Source organism: Artibeus jamaicensis, unplaced genomic scaffold (assembly GCF_021234435.1).
Source record: "Artibeus jamaicensis isolate MK-2021 breed Jamaican fruit bat unplaced genomic scaffold, CSHL_Jam_final scaffold_916, whole genome shotgun sequence".
Lineage (NCBI taxonomy): Eukaryota > Metazoa > Chordata > Mammalia > Chiroptera > Phyllostomidae > Artibeus > Artibeus jamaicensis.
Genome location: NW_026522059.1, coordinates 33066056 through 33081956, shown reverse-complemented (window position 1 = coordinate 33081956; position 15901 = coordinate 33066056). Strand labels below are relative to the sequence as shown.

The 15901-nt window shown below is 37.9% G+C and overlaps 1 protein-coding gene across 10 annotated transcripts in view; it reads right to left on the bottom strand.

Moving 5' to 3' along the window:
- Positions 1-13437, bottom strand: part of TRIQK (triple QxxK/R motif containing) — a 71348-nt gene extending 57911 nt beyond the window's left edge. For 8 of the 10 annotated variants that reach the window (XM_053661234.1, XM_037131145.2, XM_037131143.2 and 5 more), the window contains exon 1: positions 13317-13437. The gene's annotated coding sequence lies outside the window, so the exon portion shown is untranslated. Of the gene's footprint in view, positions 1-13122; positions 13147-13314 lie in introns of those variants that run through there. The other 2 variants (XM_037131137.2, XM_037131142.2) reach the window with 2 other exon arrangements.
- Positions 13438-15901: the final 2464 nt, after the last annotated feature.

The following is a 15901-nucleotide window of genomic DNA, read 5'->3' as shown; positions in this document are numbered from 1 at the left end:
AAATACTCTTATCATAATACAACACTGTAGTCAGGTGGCTGCTATAATGGTCCATTCCCCTTCAAACTGTACTTCTGAGGGAAGGAGCTAGTCTTTCATCCCTGTATCCTCATAACTTAGTGTAGTGGCTAACTCACAGTAAGTGCTTAATTAACTGTTCATTCATTCATTCATGCATTCACTCATCAAGGGCCAGGAACTCCTCTAGTTGCTAGAGACAGAGTAAAACCAGAGCAAACAAAAACCCTGCTTGCACTCATAGGAACTAATATCCTTGTGAACAATGGCAATAAACAAGACAAATAAGTATAACAAATGTAGTTTATAAGATAGTGATAAATGCTAAGTAGAAAATATAGAACCAGGATACCAGATGAGACCTCTTTTAGGAGGTGACCTTTATAATAAAAATCTCAAATTGAAGTACATAAATTGTCCATGCAAATATCCAAGAACAGCAACTCTGCAGAGACAATACTGCAGAAACCGAGATGGGAACATGCTTGGTATGCCCAAAGAACAACAGGAGAGCCAGCACAGATTAGTGAATGGATGCTTAGAGATGAGATTGGAGAGGTCGCAAGGGGCCAAGTCTTACATACAGGCCAGTTTAAGAGTTTTGTCTTTTATCTCGAGTAAAACTGGGGAACCATTGAAGAACTCTGAGTAGACCGAGGGATGGAAGGGGACAGAAGATAAGATCGGACATACAATGGAGGCCGTATTCTTTCACATTATATTTTCTCTCCCTACAATACATGTGAAAAACAGATGTACCAATTAGTCAAGAAAGATTAAACATAATGTTGAATAACTGATATTTTATGAAGATCTTAATCTCTTTATTAGTTACTATGCAGGGACACTGATTATAATCAATACATGTTTATCAAAACATAGAAATGTACCAAAGGAACGTGGTATACCAAACATCAAGAGAGATCAAGTAATTAATGCAGCAATGAATCCTAGTAGACAATTAGTAATACTAAACAACTTAACAAATAAATCAGATAAAGATGTATAGCATGTAGCTACTGTTTCATTTACTTGCATTTGTCACAATACCAAAAACTAATACAAGTACAATCATTTTCACCTTGTTACACTGTTTTCCATAAGAAAGAACAACATTCTGAACCCAAGTTCATTGCCAGAAGCAAACAAACCAAAACAAGAAAAACAAAGTGAAAGAAAACAAACCACAAGTCAAAAACCCTTTTGCCAAATGTTAAATCAAACAAACACACCTTGCTGCGTCCTGGCCCCTGCCAGGTCTGAACCGGGGCAGGCTGCCAGGGGGTGTGTCCAAAGGCAGGATTTTTACCAAGGAAGCTGTGCTCCCATTCCTGGCGCATTCAATTCCAGACACCAATAATAATATTCTTAGTTGTTTTTCCTTACTGGAATTCAAAATTTAACACAAATATTAAATGGATAATCTGCAGCTCCCTAGTTGTCTACAAAATAAAATCACCATGGTATATATAGCACTTTCCAAAAGGTATTTGTAGGTTTGCTACTTCTGTTCTATGTTCAACTGCGTTGAGTTCTATGACCGAACATACTTGGAAAATGTCACATACTATGCCCCTGTTTTCACAAAACACACTTCCATAAAAAGGCTTTAAGAAGCTCTATAACAGAAAACCCTACTTACATTTACATGACGTAGTGTGTCCCAAATTTATTTATATGAAGACCCCTTTTCCACTGCAATAAACAGCAATGTTATTTTTGCACATTACAGTTTAAGAATGGTACACAGTATAGCACATATCTGTCCAATTAGTGAAAGATGTTTCCATGGTATTTTAAAGTTCAGTATGAATGTAAAGAGACTGATGCAAATTTATTTTCTATATTGCAACTTGTACAGTTGACCTATAAAAATAACTGTATTTATCCAATCGTAAACTTTTCAGTATATGTTAATTTTTTAATTAAATGCTCATTTAAAAAGCAATAAGGAAAATAAATTATTTATTTATTTTTCTTCAATAAATGTTTACCGAATAACTATTATGTGCCAGCCACTGACGTTATCTTGTTTTATGCTACCACTGCTCTCATTTAGATAAAAGTATCAAATTTAAATGGTTCCAAACACTAACTAATAAAATAATACCAACTCAAAACTTAACCTCAAATATTTGAAAACAGAAGTTTCATTCATTCTAATCATACCATTAAAAAACAGCTCACAATTTATAGGGTAATTTTAAATAGTGATAATAATCCAGGTCAAGCATCGTAATATGAAAGCATAGTCTTTTTTAAATTTATATTTAGCATTTGTTTGTAAGTCTAAACTCTTTTTTAAAAAAGATTTTATTCATTTATCTTTAGAGGGGAAGGGAAGGAGAGAGGGAGAGAAATATCAATGTCTGGTTGCCTCTTGTGCATCCCCTGCTGGGAACTGGCCTACAACCCAGGCATGTGCCCTGACTGGGAATCAAACCGCAATCCCTTAGTTGGCAGGCCCACGCTCAATCCACTGAGCCATACTAGCCAGGGCCATGGTCTTCTTTTAAAAATGCTGCTGCAGAAGAACAAAGTTGAACTACTACTTCACACCATCTACAAAAATTAACTAAAAAAAAATCAAATATCTAGATGTAAAGGCTGAAACTATAAAATGCTCAGAAGCAAATACAGAAGTAAAACTTCATGACCTTAGGTTAGGCAATCATTACCAAAAGTATAAACAACAAAATTAATAAAGAGATAAAATTAACTTAGTCAAAACAAAAAAACAAAACTTGTACGTGCTCTACTGTACCTGATAAAGGAAAAGATGAGTCGCAGAATGGGAGAAAATATTTGCAAAGCATGGACCTGATAAGTGCACACAGAATACATAAAGAACTCTTACAATTCAATGGTAAAAATACAAAGAATCCAATGGAAAAAATGGGCAAAGGATCTAAACACACATTTCTTCAATGAAGAAATACAAATTGCTAAAAAGCACATGAAAAGAAACCTAATATCATCAGTCATTAGGGAGTCACTCAAGCCACTATGAAAAACCAATTTGCATCTCCCAGGATAGCTGGACCAAAGACAGGAAAAAAGAAGTGGTTGCTACAAATGTGGAGCAACTGGAACCTTCATGCACAGCTGGTGGGAAAGTAAAGTGGTACAGCCATCTTAGAAAACAGTTTGACAGTTCCTCAAAAAATGCAAGCATGTGACTCAGCAATTCCACTCCCAGATGCATACTCAAGAAAAGTGGAAACATATGTACATAAAAAGACTCGGGCATAAATGTTCCTAACAGCATTTTTCTTATAGCCAAAAAGTGGAAAAATATCCATGATGAATAGATAAACAAACACAATATATCCTTATAATAAAATACTATTCAGCTACAGAAAGGAATAAAATGTTAATATACATTCCAACATGAATGAAGCTTGAAAACTTTATGCTAAGTGAAAGAAGCCAGTCACAAATGTCCAATTAATGCATCATTTTTACAGTTCTCTTTATATGAGATGTCCAGCATGGGAAATCTATAGAGACAGAAAATAGATCAATGGTTGCTTAAGGCTGAGGGGCGGGGAGACGAGATAGGGAGTAGCTGATGGTGCATGCAGAGTTTCTTTCTGAGGCGATAAACATATTCTAAAATTTTAGAGTATTGCACAACTCTGTGAATATGCTAAAAAAAACACTGAATTGTACACTTTAAATAAATTTTATGGGTTGAGTTATGTCTCAATAAGGCTGTCACAAAATAACAGTCATAATAATTTGGGTCTACAGTCCTTATCTAAAATGTTTGGTCTAGATGTATCCTGGAAGTTTTAGATTACAGAAAGATAATGTCCCATCTATAATGAACCCCAACTGGGAAAACTGAGTTTCCAGATAATGAAGTGACTTTCCCAATCATGCACATTTAACATGGAAAAATGGCAGCAATTTTAACTCAAATTTATCTGATCAAAGAGCCCACTCACTTTCCTCTACAAGGAAGAATGTGTTCAGATCAGACAGCAGAGATGTTTTACATCTGTAAAAAAAAGAATCCTTTTATATATATTAAAGAGATTACTGTAAGGATGAAACGAGATCATTTGTGAAAATGTTTTAAATGTAAAAGTTTACATAAATGTGAAGCAATACTATCTGGGAAACTATTTTCACTATGTATCTACATCAAGCTTTAAAATAGGATGTACTTTTAGTCAAATTAGATACAGGCATTCAAAACAAGTATGTTAATTTTCTTAGAAGAATGCTAAGCACTATTTAAACAGTTCTTTTAATACCTAAGAAAGAAAATTCAAATATATTCAAGTGGTCCATAACTTCCATCATCTCAAGTTTCCAAAAAGTTTTAATAAGCCACATATAAAAGAGGCATAGTATCTTAGAGCAGCTCTATGTGCCTAGAAGCCAGAAAGATTACTTTTACCTTATAGGTAACTTCTTAATCTTTTGAAAATTTTAAATCATTTCAGTCTATTTAGCAGCCTGCTCACCTAAGTCTCTAGGGTAAAGTAGGAGATTGTTTCTACACCCTCCTTCAAGAAAACATTTGTTATAAATAGGACCTGAGTGGGTATAACCCAAGGCAACTTACATTCTGTGAAAGTATAGTCATAGCATTAAAGAATTTTATTGTTTGCTGTATTTGGAAAATAGTATAAGAACCATTATTCTGAAATATAACTCTGATCAGGTTGCTCTACAGTTCAAAAACCTGAAATGAATTCTCATTGTTCACAGGATGAAAACTGCTTTCTATGGCATCTAACAGCCTCCTCAGTCTGGCTCAGCAGGTCCTTATTGCCTCAACTCCAGCCACTGTTCTCCAAATTACATTCTAGCTACCGAACTTCTTTCATGTCCCAATCACATGATCCTACTTGCAATTTAGTGGTTTTACAAATCTTGTTCTCCTTGTCTCACCAGCTTGAATTCACTGGCATCCTTCAGGACCTCATTTCAATGTCACTTCCTCTTTTTAATCACCTATACCTGCCAAATCTTTACTCACTAACTGATTGATATATAACTCACTTATTACATACTGTACATGTTTATCTGTACAAGCACAGAGTTTTGGTGTACAATGGTAGCCATTATTTCTTACAATATTACAATATTGACTGATTTGTGCCTTTGGCAATAAAATTCTAAAATCTTTACACAAATTTTGTTTCATTTAAAGTAAAGATGGAAAGATGGATTATTAAATGTAAAGAATAATAGATTCCTGTTTTTAACTCCACTCCATATAAGACCAAAGAGATGCTGGAGTAAGCCAAACACTGAAGAGCAGTAACTGAGTAACTTTGGTTTCTTTGAATTAAAAACTCCAGTGTTACAGAAGAAAATTTAGAGATCAGGTCATGAGATGTAAAATTCTTCTGAAAAGGGCCAAATCATAAATATCTTAGGCTTTCTGGTCAAAAAGCAAAATAGAGATATAACTGTATCCCTGTGATTTGTGTCCCCTGAGAAGCAATGCAAAGCATGAGAGCACCAAACTGTGTTTTGTTGCAACTCTCAACACAGCTGTTTGAGTTCCAAAGTAGCAACAGACACACATATAAACAAATGATTGCAGATGTGTTCCAATAAAACTTTATTTAGAAGCAATAAAATTTGAATTTCATATAATTTTTACATCACAAAATATTATTTTAATTGTTTCAACTATTTAAAAATGTAAAAACTATTCTTAGTGGGTCATACAAAAACAGGCAGTGAACAAGATTTGAGGGGGCCATAGGTCACAATGTGCCCATCAATGGTTTAGGTATATTTCTAAATCTATTCTTACTCTTGAATTATCATCAGGTTTTATCTTTGGCATAAATAAATCAGAAGATCACAAGAGTTTACTTAAATCTAGAGTATTACTATTGAATTTTTACATTATACACCTTCTCTTGCAAGCAGTTTATTACATTTGCAGTTAGTTATTTCCTAGATTTAACATAATACTTAGAGCTATAGGATGCACCATTAATTTTATATTTCTATAAATCATGGCTTTTGTGTTTATATCATATCATCTTTTAATCAATAGTTCTATATCTTACTGGTGTTTTATTTTTCCCCCAAAAGCAAAACAGGATGTAGTTTAGTCCCTTCTATTCTTAGGAGTTATTGTCTAATTGCCGTCACACCAGAAATACAAACTGCATGAAAAAAAAATAAGCTCTAAAAATATTGCTTTGTTTTCTTCTGGTATTTAATTCTACAGAAAAGAAGTCTGAGGCCAGCCTAATTTTTGTTTTCTGATAGTGATGTGCCATTTTTTCTCTTTCTAGGTTTTTAAAGGATTTTTTATCATAACTTGAAAACTCTCTGACATTGGTTCGCTTTGGGCTATTACATTTTACATAAGGTCCTTTCTGTACTCATAGGTCTTCTCAGCTCAGAAAGTTTTATTTCATGTTACCTCTTTATTATTTTTCTCAAATGCTATTTTCTTCTTAGGGACAGTTATGTATAATAGTCTCTTCCACAGAAACTCCAAATATTCATATAGTGAACTTCATTCTTTTTCCACCATATAGCATCTGTTCAAGAATTCAATATTTTAGCTACAAGAACTTTTCAAGTCTATTCTCCACACCAATTAAATTTTCTACAGTGATACCAATTCTGCTGTTTACGACATCAAGTGTGGATTAATATATGATATTGTAGTATGCAGAATAGTGCCTCTTCCCCAAAGATGTCAAAGTCCTAATTCCCAGAACCTGTGAATATGTAACCTTACACAGCAAAAGGGACTTCGCAAAAGTAATTAAATGAAAAACATTAAAATGGAGAGATTATCCTGGTTTATCCAGGTGGGTCTTTAAAGGTAGGTAACTTGTCCTAGTTGTGGTCAGAAGAGGATTTGTCTGCAGAAGAAGAGTCAGAGAAATGGAATGTTGATGGAATTTTAGGTGGAGGATGGGAACCATGAACCAAGGAATATGGGCAGCCTCCAGAGCTGGAAAAGGCATGGTCAGAGGGCACCCCAGGACCTCCAGAAAGGAACGCAAGGTCACAGAGGGCACCCCAGGACCTCCAGAAAGGAATGCAAGGTCACAGATGGTGCCCCAGGACCTCCAGAAAGGAACGCAAGGTCACAGATGGTGCCCCAGGACCTCCAGAAAGGAACGCAAGGTCACAGATGGTGCCCCAGGACCTCCAGAAAGGAACGCAAGGTCACAGATGGTGCCCCAGGACCTCCAGAAAGGAATGCAAGGTCACAGAGGGCACCCCAGGACCTCCAGAAAGGAACGCAAGGTCACAGACGGCACCCCAGGACCTCCAGAAAGGAACGCATGGTCACAGATGATGCCCCAGGACCTCCAGAAAGGATTGCATGGTCACAGAGGGCACCCCAGGACCTCCAGAAAGGAACGCAAGGTCACAGAGGGCACCCCAGGACCTCCAGAAAGGAATGCAAGGTCACAGAGGGTGCCCCAGGACCTCCAGAAAGGAACGCATGGTCACAGATGGTGCCCCAGGACCTCCAGAAAGGAACGCAAGGTCACAGATGGTGCCCCAGGACCTCCAGAAAGGAACGCAAGGTCACAGAGGGTGCCCCAGGACCTCCAGAAAGGAATGCAAGGTCACAGAGGGCACCCCAGGACCTCCAGAAAGGAACGCACGGTCACAGACGGTGCCCCAGGACCTCCAGAAAGGAACGCATGGTCACAGATGATGCCCCAGGACCTCCAGAAAGGATTGCATGGTCACAGAGGGCACCCCAGGACCTCCAGAAAGGAACGCAAGGTCACAGAGGGCACCCCAGGACCTCCAGAAAGGAATGCAAGGTCACAGAGGGCACCCCAGGACCTCCAGAAAGGATCGCACGGTCACAGATGGTGCCCCAGGACCTCCAGAAAGGAACACAAGGTCACAGAGGGTACCCCAGGACCTCCAGAAAGGAACGCAAGGTTACAGATGGCGTCCCAGGACCTCCAGAAAGGAACACAAGGTCACAGAGGGTACCCCAGGACCTCCAGAAAGGAACGCAAGGTTACAGATGGCGTCCCAGGACCTCCAGAAAGGATCGCACAGTCACAGATGGCACCCCAGGACCTCCAGAAAGGAAAGCAAGGTTACAGATGGCGTCCCACGACCTCCAAAAAGGATCGCAGTCACAGATGGCGTCGCAGGACCTCCAGAAAGGAATGCACGGTCACAGAGGGCACCCCAGGACCTCCAGAAAGGGACGCAGTGCTGCCAATCCCATGTTTTTTGTCTCGGTGAGACCTATGTCAGACTTCTGAAGTACAGAACTCTAAGATGATGAGTTTGTGTTGTTTTAAGTCACTAAATGTGTGGTGGTTTGTTACAGCTGGAACACAAAACTAATCCAGTTCTCAAATTTTCAGTTTTTTTTCATCTTTTTGTTCTACCTTACTATATTCCCAGCCACTTAATCATTATCTGTTCTTTTTACACACAGTTCTCCTACCCACAGACGCCATGTAGTCTTGTACATGTAAGATGTCCAAGAATCTTCTTAAATGTTCTTCTTAGCTTAAACTTCTTAGATTTTCATGGGTATGTCTCTGAGTCTTCTACTGATTTCATTTCCCTCAGTTTTATGGGATTTATGGTCCAGAACATTTTGGCATTGAAAGGGAGCATACAGATCATTTCTACATGCTCCAGTGTTTACAAAATGTGCATACACATGGGCAGGGCCATGTTGAGGAGAGAAGAGACAGAACGGACCTCTGGAAACAGACAGAATAGAAGCAGAAATTGGGAGGTCCTTTTTAAAAGTGTAGCTTCCCATCTGGAAGAAATGATCTATGCTGCCCAGAGAGAATCACTGTGAATAATGAGAATGAATTATAACATGCAAGCATATTCTTGAGAAAAAAAAGTGGTAGCAAATCACAAATCAACTCTTTCCATGGACAATGAAAGAACTCGATGCCTGGAAACATTATAAAACCCAACAAACGATATGTCTACACTGGAGCCAACTCTAAAACTTTTGGTCCAGAGTACCTTCTACCTGGTGCAGGTAATAAACTGAAATAGACAATAAGGATTTTGCCACAAGTATCCATACAATTTATTATTCTACATAATGTGATACATAAATATTTTTAATATTCAATGTATGTAAAAATATTCTTTGGATTAAGCCATCTGCCTTCTGTCTTTGCTTAAATTTTAAATTGTTCAATTTAAATGGTCTGTTATTTTTGCAACTACATCACTATATAATATTACTATAGAAGAATAAAACTTTTTTTATTCCTGCTGTCATTCTCCATGTTCAGTGGCTTGAAAACCATGAAAATGACAAGATCCTCTCATTTATGGCACTGTCTCCACCTTCTGATTCAAGAAAACAGTGTTTGTTAAACCTTGGAGTACAGAGTATTACCTTTCTACTATTGTTAACATTTCAAAAGAGGTAAGCTAAGGATAAACTTTTCTTTTTCCTGAAAACATACATCTATCTCACTCTATTGTAGCAAAGAGACTTCACATTTCTACCATATAAGAAAGGATTAAATGTAGTGATATGTATTGTATAAAAAGATTTAGTTCTAAGACTCTCTGATTCTTATTTGTCAAGTAAGAAATGTCCTGAGAATATCAAATATGATAAAATATGTATCACTGTTTTCCATTAATATCATTTTAGTCATTCTGAAAGAATATAAAAAAATAACTATATTCTAAGCCAAATTTTCATTAAGACCTTCACTTAGAGCCAAATCTACTGATATTAAAAACATGGATACAAGGAACAGAGACTAGGGAGGAAGACTAGCCTTGTGTTTCTACATAAAGGAACTTCCTCTGGAACTGTGGTCCTCAGTGAAGATGTTTTTGGCCTTGAGGTAGGAGAAGGAAATTCTCTGAGCTAGTGGACCTCTACATTACACAATATTTAGCATCCCTAAACTGTACAGTCCCTAAACCAGTAGAGTTTTTTAAAGACATTGTAATAATTTTAAATCACCTCCACATTATTCAAATGGCTCAGAGGCATCACCCTAATTAATCTCTGGAGTACTAGATTAACATCCTGGTTTCTTGCTCCTTAGTCACAGCTTCCTAGTAATATAAATGATCTGATAGGTAGAAAAAAATCCATTGGTCCATATTATTCCAATGGGTACAGATACCCTATTATAAACCTGTAAGCACTAAAGCCCTCTTTTACTCTCTCTCTGCCCTGGGCCATGCAGAGCAGTAACTCTGAACTGAAATCTAGGTTCTGAGAAAGGGAGTAGAAGAAGTAGGGGACAGGAGGTATTAGAACTCATTTATGGTCTCCAATATAAAGTACTATGTCCAATCAGCTCCTTAGTAACAAAACTGATAATGCAAACTTCACTTGTCTATTGACAAACCCAAGAAACAGAATGAGCTATTATTTACTACTCCCCTAAAAGCTGTCATTCTCTAATCTATTCGTCCTTATTTCCAGTTCTTTATCAGAAATGAAGCGAGTAAAGAAAAGGATAAATACTTGTTAAAAACAAAACAGGCCCAAAATGGAGTTGCTTATGTTCAGCCCCACATCACCAACCCACAACTCCATTACGATTTCAGCTCTTCCAGAACAGGAATCTTAAACCAATCTATCAAGAATCACCTGATCAGCACCAACTAGTGAGGTAATCTGCCTGATAGGCCCCTGCCATCTCCCCAACCCCTGCAAAGGAAAGTAACCTCACAATAATCAACCCTTTTTTTTTTGCCAGTATAAATTCCTCATTCCCATTCCCTTCTGCCTAAAAAAACTAGCTCCTTTTGCTAGACTGAATGCTGTCCAATTCAAATCAATTTTTGCTCAAATAAACTCTCGAACATTTTAATATCTCTCAGTTTTTCTTTTAACATACTAACCAATTTGAATAAAATTGTAAGTGGTAAAGAAACAACAGGTACTCCTATATACTGTTGTGTATTACAAAAGCCATATACTTTTTCCAAATTGTTTTCCATATCTGATGACAATATCCATGACTGATGCCCACTTTTATTGATAAAGCTAGATAAAGGAACTTGGGAGGAAAACCATTTATAGCCTTCTATTTTAATAAAGAAATGAGGAAAACAATCCCAGTGGAACCAACCACAATATTTTTTAGCCACAGGAAATTAAAATGTTATAAAAGATTATTCATTTAAGTTTAAGAAAAGAGTTTTACAAGTCAGGTAGTCATATTGTAATGGCATCTTTTCTTTGTCCAGAATGGACCCTGATCAAAGAGAAAATTTATGGATTTAATGTTTACTTGAAAAATTCAATTTAATATTTTCCCAAAATATTTGATAAATTCTCTTTACTTTCTCAAATACAGAAATATGATTTAAGAGAATGATCAAAGTAATTTGGAATAAAATACAGCTGACATGGTGTTGAAAGAACAACAATTTATTGAGCAATGGTACTTCCTGTTTGCTAAATGTTTAAAAAAAGAAAAAAAAAGAGAAAGGATTGGGGATTGACTGAAGACCCTGAACTAAAGTAAACTACAGTAAAATGCACTCTGGAGGAAAGAATATCCAATTCTGCTCCCAACTATGTAGCTTCGGGTATAAGTTACCCAGTCTCTCTGTGGGATGAGCAAAGGGAAAGAGTAATTTCCTTTTTACTTAAGAAGTTGATCGAAAACACATGTTCTTAATCTAGCGTCCACTTATGCTTCAAATTTGTCTTTTTCTAAGAGGAGAGTCGATAGCTTTCCTTGGCTTCTCAGACTGGTATATGTTACCAGTCTGGTAAATGAATCCAAAAGATATTCATCATTGGATTACAAGGTAATCTTTCTCAATCCTTTCAGGATATATATAATCTTGAAAAAAATCTAGTGATGTCAGGGGAAAAAAGTGTCATGCATGACATTCCTGCTGCACCTAACCAGAACTAATCAATAATGGAGAGAAGAGTTGGTTTCTTCCCTATTTCTAAATATCCCAAAGATAAAAAAGAAATTACAAGGAAGTCTGAAAATATTTTAAGCTGATTGATCATAATCACATTATGTTTAAAAATTCAGATCTTATAGACAAAAGGAGAGATGAAACTCTAATCAATAACACTTTACATCTGTGTAGATCATTACTTTAAAAATATTTTCACAATCAATTATCCTCCTTACTTTTTAGGAACAAAGGGCACATAAATATCCCCACTTTGTGGATAACAGTTATGAGGTTTGCCTAAGGACAAACATTCCCTAATCCTGCCAGTTTCCACATCTATAGGCCAAAGTTCTTCCCAGTGTTAACGAGCTATAAAAGCTTCCTTCTTGGAAATGTATACAATACACCTAGCAGAAGGGAAGTAAAAGCAGACTTTTAGCTCCTTTGTTTTTTCTCTGGAATGTTTATGCTGCTGAACCACTGGGGAACAGCTGCTATCAGCAAAGAAGAGATTTAAAATGGTTATTTGTGGTTACCATTTCATAGTTAATTATTTAATATGGGCGAATTAAGTAAAATGGGGATTTATATGCTAGTATCAGCCCGTTCTACAGTACGGTCTGAAAGGGAGATCATACATATATTGTCCAATAATGAATTGCCTCAACTTCCCGAGAAGCTCATTGAGATCAAACAGGCAGCAGCAAGAAAAAGAATTCTACATACAAGAATCCAGATCTCTCAGGCCCCTACTCCTAGTTATCTACGTGGACACCCTTGCGGGTTCAGTGATTCATCAAGCACTGGGAAAAAGACTCCCCCCACTCCATCCGCCACTAATAAAACCACCTCACGCTGCCTAAAGCTTCTCGGCAAATGTTTTAGTCTACAGATACTTGTAGATTAAGAAGGGAAGATGGAAAGTGTGGGGAGTCATAAAATGGTAGATGAACGACAGAGCCAGAACTACACAACCCACTGAACTGAAGAATGAAATAAACGGACACGTATTAACTGACAGCACAAAGGGGCCAATCCCTAGCTGAAGGCCTTGGAGAGGTGGGCGTGGCTAGGTTTTCTGGGCCCAGCCGCCTCCGCCCCACACTTTGGCAGAGCGGAAACCACGCGTTCCTTAGCAACCGAGGCAATCAAGCCCACCGCCAGCCTGAATCCCGCACAGGCTATTTCCCACCCCCACCGTGAGCGCCCAGTTCGCTGGAACGGGTCCTTAAGTCATTACCATACCTACTGGGTTTCCCAGAGCCCGGTTCCTCCTCTTCCAGATCCTCCCTCAGCCCAGCCCGCCCAAATGCCGTCCCCAGAAGCGGAAAGATCGTCTCCAAAACGCCTTCAATCCCGGATCCCGAGCTTCCTAGCCAGATCCTCCCCCGCCTCCCAGAAATAACCCTCTCCGGACACACACATACACACACTCACACCTCAGCTCAGCCAAAGCAAGGACCGACAAACTTCGTGACCGGCTAGAAGTGTTGCTGTACAGGGTCCTGTCACTTAGAGGCAGGGGTTAGACGAGCCAGCGACACCCCTCCACTCCCAGAGAGCTGGACGGAAAAGAGGCGGTGCTCGTCCAAAGGGGGCGGGACAAGTCCTCAGCCTGAGCTCCGATTGGCCAGTCTCTCTCCCGCCTCGACGCTCGTCCTGGACACAAATGCGTTTTCCCTGTGGTCTTAGCATCCTTTGGAATCCTAGTCTGAAATACCTGCCTAGAAAAATGTGACTGTAAAAATTCAAAACAAGAACTGCGATTTGCTTTATAAATATAGAACACAGAAGTGCGTTGTTTTGATTATTGAACTCTTCCCACCCAACAGAGTACCCATTCACAATCTCCAGGGATCATCCTGGAGATTCAGTATGAACTGTATGAACTGTTCATCCAGTATGAACTATCTCAGAAAGCAATGTCGTTTGCCAATTCAAGCTTCAAACAGGTTAATCAACATAGAAAAGATGATTCCTGAAATACAACCAATAACTAAGATTGAGAAGTATGGACAAGAATCCAGTTTTCACATCTACAAAATGGGAAGAAATATTATTAGTTATAATTTCACAACTGGATAATTTAGACTCACTTAATCCTCACAACACACAATGAGAGATATTATGTATAACCTACAAATGCTGAAAGTGAGGCTTAGAAAGGTTGCATTTATTCAATAATTCAACTAATGAAAAAGTGCTGTCATCAGTATTTTTATATTTGTGGTAAATTAAAATTCTTTTTAAAATTATGCAACTTCCCATTTAATTTTTCTCTTGCTCAACTATGTCACTTTATTCTAGTCCAATGATTTTCAACCAGTGTGCTGTAAGAATTTTTAAAATATGCAATCCTGACCCTATTTAGTCAGGGGCACTGACCTCTTTTCCCTTAGATTGTCAAACTTAAAAATTTACAACAACCAACAGAACACTAGCTGTACAGTGTGAATAAATCAAAACTACACCTATTATCTTTGTCAGATTGGCAAAAAATATAATATTTTTGATGTGCTGCAGAATTTTGGAAATTAGTTTATCTGTGCCATAAGATGAAAAAGTTGAAAACCACTGCCAGTCCAGCCTAATTTAAAAATGTCCTTAAGAAAGGAGATATGAGCAATTTATACATTCAATGAAATCCCTATTAAATTACCCATGACATATTTCACAGATATAGAACAAACATTTCAGAAATCTATATGGAACCATAAACGACTTCAAATAGCTGCAGCAATTTTGAAAAAGAAGAACAAAGCAGGAGGGATCACAATACCTGATATCAAATTGTATTGCGAAGCCACTGCAATCAAAACAGCCTGGTACTGGCATAAAAACAGGCACATAGACCAATGGAACAGAACACAGAGCCCAGAAATAAACCCAAGTCTCTACAGTCAATTAATATTCGACAAAGGGTGCAGTAACATAAAATGGAGTAAAGATAGCCTCTTCAACAAATGGTGTTGGGAGAACTGGACAGCTACGTGCAAACAAATGAAACTTGAGCACCAACTTACTCCATGCACAAATCTAAATTCCAGGTGGATAAAAGACTTAAATATAAGTTGTAACACCATACAAGTCCTAGAGGAAAACTGGCAGGAAAATCTTAGACATTCCATGCAGCAACATCTTCATGGATACGTCCCCTAGAGCAAGGGACATAAAGGGAAGAATAAACAAATGGGACTTCATCAAATTAAAAGGCTTCTGCATGGCTAAAGAAAACAGCATTAAAATGAAAAGAGAGCCAACTGTATGGGAAAATATATTTGCCAATTATACCGTGGACGAGGGTTTGATCTCCAAAATATATAAAGAACCCACATGACTCTGCTCCAGGAAGACAACCCAATTAAAAAATGGGCAAAAGACTTAAAACAGGTCTCCAAGGAGGAAGTACAGAGGGCCCAGAGACACATGAAAAGATGCTCAGTATCCCTATCCATCAGAGAGCTGCAAATTAAAACCATAATGAAATACAACCTCACACCAGTCAGAATGGCCAACATAAACAAATCAACAAACAAGCGTTGGAGAGGATGTGGAGAAAAGGGAACCTTACTGCACTGTTGGTGGGAATGCAGACTGTGCAGCCACTGTGGAAAACAGTATGGAACTTCCTCAGAAAACTGAAAATGGAACCACCTTTTGACCCAGCAATTCCGCTGCTGGGATTATACCCTGAGAGCCCTGAAACACCAATCCAAAAGAACCTATGCACCCCAATGTTCATAGCAGCACAATTTACAATAGCCAAGTATGGGAAGCTATAAGTGCCCATCAGCAAATGAGTGGATCAAGAAAGTATGGTACATTTACACAATGGAATTGTATGCAGCAGAGAGAAAGAAGGAGCTTCTATCCTTTGCAACACCATGGGTGGAACTGGAGAGCACTATGCTAAGTGAAATAAGCCAAGTGGTGAAAGACAAATACCTTATGATCTCACCTTTAATTGGAACATAATCAACAACAACAAAAAAAGCAAACAAAATATAACCAGAGTCATTGAAAT